This window comes from Haemaphysalis longicornis, unplaced genomic scaffold (genome assembly GCF_048455015.1).
Source record: "Haemaphysalis longicornis isolate Haplotype H1 unplaced genomic scaffold, Haemaphysalis longicornis Haplotype H1 scaffold_6, whole genome shotgun sequence".
NCBI lineage: Eukaryota > Metazoa > Arthropoda > Arachnida > Ixodida > Ixodidae > Haemaphysalis > Haemaphysalis longicornis.
Window position 1 is genome coordinate 140326345 of NW_027526407.1, and position 9949 is coordinate 140336293.

Genomic DNA, 9949 nt, shown 5'->3' on the forward strand with positions numbered 1-9949 from the left:
TATTCATGAGCCGGCCAATCGCAAGGCGCCAGCGAAAAAAAAAAAACCGAAGAAGGAGCGACCCCGAGAACACCGAGCGAGAGGGGACTGGAAAGCGTGGATCGCGACCGGGATGCGCGGCGGTCGGGCGACTGGACCCGTGCCGTGCCCCAAGAGGTCACCCACAATTGCAAACTCCAGGAGGCCTTCGCAAGAAAATCATCTCGCCGGGCATCGGTGAAAGACAGCGGTGCGTCCAGAGAGCTGCGTTCGTCTTGATCGTGGAACGGGAGCTCGGAGCACGCTGCACCGCCACGGCCACGACACGCTACCTGGACCTTTGAACACCGAGACACACCACGACTGCGTCTCTGGGACGTAAGGTAGGGCAACTCCATTCCAGCTGTGAACAAATATTCTGGACGTTCCCTTACCGTACTTTGTCTTCGCCCTTCAATCCTGGACTTTGACTGTTTTCCCCCGTTTGAACCAACTATCGTGTTAAATACCGCATTATCACATTTTTCTGTTATTCTTTGGTTTAGCTCTGTCTGTTGTGTGATTTTGTTTTTTTTTTTTTTTTTATTTGGGATTCGGGTTACATAAACAAAAGGTCTCGTTTCCTGAGATTCTTCTTCTATTTATTGTTGTCACTGAACCTGACAATAATTGGCGTCCACGGCAGGACGAAACTATTTTGTTTTGTGTACCCGTAAAAACCAGGCATGGACACAGAGGAATTATTTGAACTGGGGACGCGCTTAGGACTAAGCGGCGACGATCTTGAACAGTGGGTGCTTGAGGAGCAGAGATACTGGCGGGAAGAGAACGAGTAAGAGCTAGAATCACTCAAAAAGATTGCTGAAATGGAGAAGGCGCGTGCGGCAATAGAGAAGGAGCGCGAAGAGCACGTGCGAGCGCGAGTGGAAATTGAAAAAGAAACTTTCCAGTTGCGGCTACGACTCGCGGAGCTCAAGGCGACGCGGAGGAATACTTCTCAGTCAGAGGATGGCACAGAAACCTATGACAGAGTCATACTTTTCGCACCACCGACTTCTAGCACCGACCTGATCATGCTGCCTTTAAAAGGAGTACAAGAGGTCACCCAACCATGTGAACTTGTCGCAACCAAAAAATGTCAAAGAGCGCTTTATCCGTACCGAAACACCGAAACCTCTGAAATAGCGGAGGCGCCGACATCAAACTTCATTGTACGCGGGTCAGTTGAGTCCGAGGTAAAGGACGCCGCTAGAACCATTCCGAAGAGCTTCTTGCCTCCAGAGCAGTGCTCTGTAACAAAAAAGAGTTCTTTCAGCGACGAGACGGTCCTGCACCCCCAGATTGCTGCAAAGTGCGAAAAGGTAGTTGCGAGGACAAAGGCCCCGATAAGTAACACACTGAGACAATGCCTCGGTCGGCCAAAAGGTCGAACTGCAGAAACAAAGAAAAAAGGATCAATGGCCATGAACAAAGGAAAAGTACACCCCATAAAACCCTCCAGATCCGAAAGAAAATCCACCGGTACGACAAAATCTTCCCGCGCACATTCTTCCCAGATTTTCGATGAGTTCGCATTAGCGCGCCTAGCTGGTTCTTTGAAGTGCAAGTCAAATCCCTACACGGCTAGACGCTAGTACGTAAGAGGCAGAGAGTGGCACCGCAGCCACTGCCGGAAAAGGAAAGAAATATTTGCCTGATTGCCTGTTTGGACAATTTTGGACTGTCTATTCCACTTGGACCTGGCGTATATCGTATACATGAAGATGGTGTCTTCGTTTGTTATGTATGGTGGTCTGTGTTTTGTGCAGTTGTGCTTTATCGCGGGGTTATTTCAAGTGCAATGATGAGGACTAAATATTGTGTGACTGTTCATCTCAAGGACTGTTGGTTTGGTGCCGTGGACTGGAAAGAGACATTTTTCTTTGAAAAATGCTTAAGTGGGGGGACATGTCACGGCAAGAAATCGCCACGACAAAAAGGACAACCACAAGAAAAAAAACGTGCGCAGCAGACGACGATGACGAAGACGAGAGGACGCGCTCTGCGGGGTACGTGCTAAACACCCCGAGGCCACCATCATCATCAGCGGCTCGCGGGGTCATTGACCCCCTATTCATGAGCCGGCCAATCGCAAGGCGCCAGCGAAAAAAAAAAAAAACCGAAGAAGGAGCGACCCCGAGAACACCGAGCGAGAGGGGACTGGAAAGCGTGGATCGCGACCGGGATGCGCGGCGGTCGGGCGACTGGACCCGTGCCGTGCCCCAAGAGGTCACCCACAATTGCAAACTCCAGGAGGCCTTCGCAAGAAAATCATCTCGCCGGGCATCGGTGAAAGACAGCGGTGCGTCCAGAGAGCTGCGTTCGTCTTGATCGTGGAACGGGAGCTCGGAGCACGCTGCACCGCCACGGCCACGACACGCTACCTGGACCTTTGAACACCGAGACACACCACGACTGCGTCTCTGGGACGTAAGGTAGGGCAACTCCATTCCAGCTGTGAACAAATATTCTGGACGTTCCCTTACCGTACTTTGTCTTCGCCCTTCAATCCTGGACTTTGACTGTTTTCCCCCGTTTGAACCAACTATCGTGTTAAATACCGCATTATCACATTTTTCTGTTATTCTTTGGTTTAGCTCTGTCTGTTGTGTGATTTTGTTTTTTTTGTTTTTTTTTATTTGGGTTTCGGGTTACATAAACAAAAGGTCTCGTTTCCTGAGATTCTTCTTCTATTTCTTGTTGTCACTGAATGTATATATATATATATATATATATATATATATATATATATATATATATATATATATATATATATTCCCAACTTCTTTCTCACTAAAAAATTCTTCATCTCTCTCTATGACCCACCACAACCAGGCCAATGCTACTTTTTCTAGTTTCGGTTCTATTATTGCGCGCCTAGAGGCAGTGGCGCCGGGGAAACACTCCTCCTCTCACTTTTTTAAGTGCAATGCACTTCTTAAGCGACCCTGAACCTGCGTCCACCGGCGATGTCCGCATCACATACCCACGTGGGGGATTAGCCAGGAATCTCCTCGTCTTCCTTGGCAACAGGGGGAGACGGGCGCGCGCTGCCTGGCCGCTGACATGGCACATACCCACGTGGGGGATTGGCCAGGGATCGGGCGTGAGAAGGGCTAATGCACCCGCTTAAAGGAGTACTGACACGAAATTTCAAAGCTGAGATCCGCTCTAGCAATCAAGTACAACGACAACACAAATAGGTATCTGTGAATAAATGCATCTTTCTTTCTTTGTAGTTGTGTGTGTGTGTGTGATCTCTCTTTCGCGAACATTACCGAACCGCGCAAATTCAACTCGTGCATTCGCACTTTCACATTCTTCCCCTCGGGGAAATGCGGGGAATTTTTTTCTTTCCGCTTGTCTCCGGCGCGACTGGGGGCGCGCATGCGCGATAACGGTCACCGCAGTTGCTGATTGCGCACGGCGAGCAGCGAGGCCGCCGCGCGTCTCATGAAGTGGGCGATTTCTCGTATGTGCTCGATGGGCTCCCTCGGACATTACGGTGCTGCAAAAGGGACGCCAAGAACACCAGGGTGAATCGTAACGCGAAGACTCTTTGAGTGCTGTTAGCAAAAGGTGAGAACGTCGTTCGTATGCCGTACGTGAAGCTGAGCTGAAGGATAGGACTTGTGTCGTGCATGTGCTGTGCTTGAAGACAGACAACCTTGTCTGTGTTGTATTGGTCATCAGTGTTTCTCGCCGCACGTTGCGTTCGCGCACGTAACGCGAATAAAGTGTTCAAGTGATATTCGAGCTGGCGTCGTTACTGCTCAAGCGGCGTGGCTTCGTGCCGTCGGAGCGAGGCTCGCCCGTTGGAGGCAGCGGGGTGGCGGCGGCGGTTGCCGGGTGGGAATCGGGGGGACACGGGGAAGGGGGAAGGAATCCAACCGGCATGAGAGGGGGAGCATTACCTCTCCCCCACGCAAGCTGCGCGCCCTCGCATTGTTGCCATGGCAATTATAACGCCTTCAAGGCCGACATGGGGGTGGCGTTGCTACGGCAACAACAACACAGTAATGTTTCCCCAGGCTCACCAGGGGAGAATATGCCGCATGAGTCGCAATTAGCCCGGACGCTGGGTTGAAGGCTAAGAGTCCGCCTCCTGCCACAACCTCCCCTTTCTTTCTGAGGTTTTCTTGACTGCCAACCCTTATTTTCTGTCTTATTTTCATCGAGCCCCTCATTTCCAAATTTCTGATTCGCTACATGCTTAGCGAGGGCCTCTGTTCTGGCAGTCTTAGTGCCGAAGGTAGCTTAAAAGAGTTCAACGCTGGTCGACCACTCTTGACATGACGTAGGCACTCGAGTCACAGCCCGGGGGATTAAAAGAAGGTCCCCTTCACCACCCTGTAGTCCGAGTGGCGCTGGCTACCATCCCCAAGTACAGGAAAAAAAAAACCTAACATAAATACCCGAGAAACTGGTGGGGAAACAGCCCCGCCGGTAGCGTAGTGGTTATCGCACCAGACCGATATTCTGGAGGTCGTGCGTTCGGATCCCACCCGGCAGGCATTTTTTCACCAATTTCTTTCTGACTCAAAAAATTCTTCATCTCTGTCTATGACCCACCACAACCTCCCCTTTGCTTTCTGAGGTTTTCTTGACTGACAACCCTTATTTTCTGTCTTATTTTCACCGAGCCCCTCATTTCCCATTTTCTGATTCGCTACATGCTTAGCGAGGGCCTCTGTTCTGGCAGTCTTGGTGCCGAAGGTAGCTTAAAAGGGTTCCACGCTGGTCGATCACTTTTGACATGTCGTAGGCACTCGAGTCACGGCCCGGGGGTTTAAAAGAAGGTCCCCTTCACCCCATGTAGTCTGAGTGGCGCTGGCTACCACCCCCAAGTAGAGGAAACAAAAAATACCTAACATAAATACCCCAGAAAGTGGAGGGGAAAAGCGCCCCGCTGGTAGCGTAGTGGTTATCGCACCAGACCGGTATTCTGGAGGTCGTGGGTTCGGATCCCGCTAAGCGGGCACTTTTTCTCCACTTTCTTTCCAAATTCTTTATCTGTTTCAATGACCTACTACATTCTCCCCTTTGATTAGCGAGGTTTTCTTGGCTGCCAACTCTTATTTCTGTGTTATTTTCAACGAGCCCCTCATTTCCAATATATTGTAGCGTTATGTAGGGGTTCGCTACTCGTAAGCAATTAGTTTAATGCCAGAATTAGGCTTAAATCACAAAGCTAATGGCGATGCCAGTACCGAGCGGGACACACAAAAAACGAGTTTCGTCTTCTTTCACTCCTCTTTCACTCTTCTTTCACTTTCAGGTGGTGGCAGCTCAGAGGGAGTTAATGACAGTGACACATCAGCTAAGCTGCGTTGTGTCGCAGTACTGACCAAACGTCGCCCCTACCCCCAGCAGGCGGCGTCTGCATAGGATGCAGCTGAAAACATTTTTGCGTTTTTGGCGTGCTTTAGGAAAACTGAGATTTTGGGTTACTGTGATCCAAATGATCTCTTTTTCTTTCTTGGAAGATTAGCCAGATCGTGAGTATGAAGCGTGGGAGCCACTGCAGTTCGGACATTTCATGATTGTGTTTTCGCTGTCATCAGAAGAGTGATCATTTTCGCCACATTTCGCGCAGGTGAGGCTGCCACAGCAAGATAGAGTTCCATGACCGTATTGTTGACATTTAAAGCATCGCCTCGGGTTTGGAATGTTGGCGCGTACACGACAGCTAACAAAACCTGCCTTCACTGTCTCGGGCAGGGTAGAGCTAGCAAATGTTAGGCTGATGTGTCGGGTCTTGATCTCTTCTCATAATATTTCTACGGACACCAACAAAACCTTGGTCATGCAGTCCCTTAAGGAGAGCATCATCTGTCTCATGGAGGAGTTCTTCGTCAGAGATAACACCTTGGACAGTGTTAAGCGTGCGGTGTGGCGTAGTGGTGATGGTCAAGTTGGCAATTGTTTCTTGCTTTAAGAGGTTCTCGCTTTGGTTTTTTCGCATAACCTAAACAAGGAGGTTTCCAGAGGGCATCTTTTTGCGTTGTAGTCTTTGCCAACACTTTTTTTATACACTGGGTAATTAAGAAGATTGAAAGGTTGGTGATAGGCTTTTTGTAGGTAGAGTGTAAAACTAGGTAATTGCTGAAAGCTGCCTGAGGTGTTTAAGTGCAGAGTACTTCAGTGCGACCCCTTTAAGGAGGTCGAGCAGGGTGTTTTGCGGGAGTTGAGAAAATAGACATAGAACGTGAAATCAATTCTGTTGCAAGGCCAGTCACCCATCACCAAGCCCAACAAGCGAACGCGGCTTTGAAGCACACGTTAACTGTGCCTCGCCACTATAACCCTATGCTCGGAATCTAGGGTGATGTCCTCGCACATCGTTACCCTCGCCACCTAGCGAAAAAATGCAAAAATGAGGAAGAGAGAACATTACAGGAAAGAATAAGGAAAGGACGTAGGAAAGGGAAAGAATGGAGAAGAGGACAGGAAAAGGCGACTGGCTGATTCCCTCCAGGTCGGGTCAGACTGGGATTATTGTCTACGGGAAGCGGGGGCAGAAGTGGTGCGTTGTTTCTGCCAGGGGCCCATGAAGGTCCAAAACAACCCTGGCTTTGGCTCAATCATCAGGATGCCCTTTTCTCGGGACACAGCAGAACCACACACAGCCGAGGGCGTGGGTGGGTCCAACCCACACCGGCTCGTGGTCCGCGGTGTCGCCACTTCCGTCACCTTGAATAGACAAGGCGCCCCTGCGGGGGTTTGAGGTTTTTACCCTTCACCTTAAAAACACATCACCACGGTAGGTCACAGATTTTGTTGGGGGGCAAGGGGTCCGCGGTGTCGCCAATACCGTTACCAAGATTGCTGTGCCCCGTGGGGGGGCTTTTTAACCTAATGTGGTTTCTAGTTGTATTTGTACTATTATTAAAAAGAATAACTCCTCTGCGTTAAAAAAATGCCACTAGAGCCTTCATGGTTCTTTTGCGGGCAAAAACTTCAACGCATTAGAGCACACCCGAACTATCTTTTGGGGTACATTGAAAATATAATGGTAAGGTAGAATTCTGCAATATGAAAGTATACACCGAAAAAAATCTCAATAAAATGGACACACGAACGATCTAGTGCAGATGCAAAATTGCAATTTTTGTGCCGCACGGGTTATCTAATTCTGATACGAAGAGCGTTTCGCCCTAACGTCTCAAGCCTAGAACAATCTTGTTTGGTCTACAATGTTCGGGATTTAAATCGATGGCTCTGGAAACAATCGCGCCAAAACATAGAAGACCGCAGAGCCGATGCCGCGGTAGTCGAGTCACCGACGCTCGTTTGCGCACGTCACCTTGCTGACTTCTGCTTCGCCGTCTGTATATTGTTTGAGTTGTTAGGGGAGCACAGGTTCGCTGAAATAAATTTGTTTTCCTTGAAGACAACTGCGTCGTCTATGCCTTCGTGAAAATATAATAAAGCTCACACAAGGTGTCGTGCATCTTTGAACACAAAATCTAGTAATTTAGTAGGCAACATCAAGTACTCCAAAGAAAATGCCCTGAACTCCTACTAAAACCGCAATATAACAACATTTATACAAATTGGTTCTATCCTTGCTGTCTCCCAAAGTACGAAAAAAACACTTGTTTAGTTATATTGGTAATTATAGGGTAAGAGTCCTTTTTATAGAGCGGCCCGCTCGCTACATTAATTTCATCTCGCTACATAAAGTTCCATTAGGCCAATCTTACACATCGTTTGTAAACTACCTGTTTACACGGTAATTCTTTGTCATAGGTCCTTTCCATGTCGCTTATTTTTTTTCAAGCATATATTTATACAAAGAACACACATATATATATAAATCAAATCAAACATATATAAACATATATGTATACAAATATACACATAGAAATACATATAAATCATACAACTGCTAGCATTTAAGAGGGCGTTCCCTAGCGCAAAACGAAGATGAATTAACCATATCACTTAAACCTTTTCAGGCCCCTTTTATGGCAGTAATGCTAATTAAAACTTGGTATAATTGCTCTACCTTCTGCCGTAACGATAGACGAGAAGGCGGTGTTTTGCTTCTTTTTAAGGAAAACCGTAATTGGAACCGTGTAGATCACTACTGTGCCGTGACTCGTAATTACGAGATACTGAAGAAGGTGTCAAAATCAATTGATCTGAGTTTATCTGGCAACTTTCACCAATTGCTTCCATTGACTAAAAGCCTTCTTGATTATGCAACGGCCCAAAACATGAATGTCGTTTTGGGAGGAGATCTTGATGTTAATATGCTTAACGCTTCGCAGTACCAGCAAGAACTTTTCTGCTCCATTATTCGCGTGGATTTTTGTAACGCATTGGAACACCCGAAACGAGTTACAAGTAAAAGTGAATCTTTGTTAGATGTATTTCATACGAACATTACTACTGATCCCATTACGGCGGGCCTTATGTAAAGGAATATCAGCGACCATCAGGGAATATTTATGAAAATGAATAAAACTGGCCTCACTGATCGAACCCTTTTACCGCCATACACCACCCAACTTGTTAATCCTTCACGCCTTGAGTCACTTCGTCACTGTGTGAGTGAGCAAAGATGGCATTATGTTTATACTTCAAATAGCAGTGAGAGGGCGTATTCTAGTTTTCTGAGTACTTTTAAGCAACTGTACGACGTAAATTTTTCAATGAAAGTAGTTAAAAAGCAGGCAAAGCCCACAAATCCTTCCTTACATATGAACTACTAAACATGATTAAGCATAAAAACACTCTATACGATAAATTTGTCAAAACAAAGACATGGGCGTTACTCGGAGAGTTTAGGGCATATCGCAATAAACTTTCTGCGAAATTGAAAGTAGCAAAAAAAATACTAATAAATGAATATCTTCTTGAACAGTTCGATGCACCGCTCGTATGTAATTGGGCGAAAGCTGAACCCTTTGTTGCATGCAAACGCTCCTTCAGGCGTTTTTTCTAGCATAGAACACGAAGGCAATCAGCTTTCTGGCGGTTCAGTGGCTGACGCATTCAATCTTCATTTTTCTGGGAAATCACAGAAACACAGCGACGATAACTTTCATGAACTAGATGAATACTTGATTGGAAACACGAGTGCTCAGTCTTTCTTCTTTTCCCCTACGAACTCTGCAGAATTTTTTTCAGCTATCAATTCCGCAAAGACTACTACACTTGATGATATAAACTGAATTCAGCTAATGCCGGTAAAGTATTTTCTTGATCTAATAGCTACTGTTGTCACATATATGTACGATTTATTTTATCTACGGGCCAGTTTCCCATAGCGCTACAAATCGGTAAAATAAAACCAGTGTTCAAGCGTGGTGATAAGAATATCGGTAATATATATTGCGCAATTTCTACACTGGCAATGTTTTTAAAGGTATATAAAAAAATAATGCACACAAAAATACTTTCCCATTTTGATCAACATAACTTGTTCCTAAACTTTCAACACGGTTTCCGAAAGCAGCGTTCAACACACACAGCGCTCATAAAGCAAAAAGAGATAATTATAGAGACATTTCCAAATATGTTGCATTAGGCCTTTATATTAATTTTTCAAAGAAATTTTATGTCTTAGATTATTGAATACTTATTTACAAGTTGTATAAAGATTGTGTGCCTAGACTATCTAATGACCTACTTGAATGTTACCTTGCAGATAGAACGCAATATGTGTACGTGAATGATTCGCACTCATCTGTGCAACACATACGCGTTGGTGTTCTGGAGGGAAGCATGCTGGGACCGCTTCTGTTTTCTATTTATGTAAATGATATCTTACATTGCATACAATTCACAAATTCTTTTTCATATGCGAATGATACAACCGTTTTTCTAACGGTTAACAGTAAGAAGAGATTGAAGTACAAGCCAATCAAATGGTAAGAAACTTGAGCATTTGGACGGGTGCCAATTGTCTACAAAGAAATAC

The 9949-nt window shown here is 46.2% G+C and overlaps 1 non-coding gene across 1 annotated transcript; it reads left to right on the forward strand.

Annotated features, from left to right (window-relative positions):
* Positions 1–4458: 4458 nt before the first annotated feature.
* Trnai-gau (transfer RNA isoleucine (anticodon GAU)) lies at positions 4459–4531 on the forward strand. The gene has a single exon. It is a non-coding gene; the product is annotated as a tRNA-Ile (tRNA).
* Positions 4532–9949: the final 5418 nt, after the last annotated feature.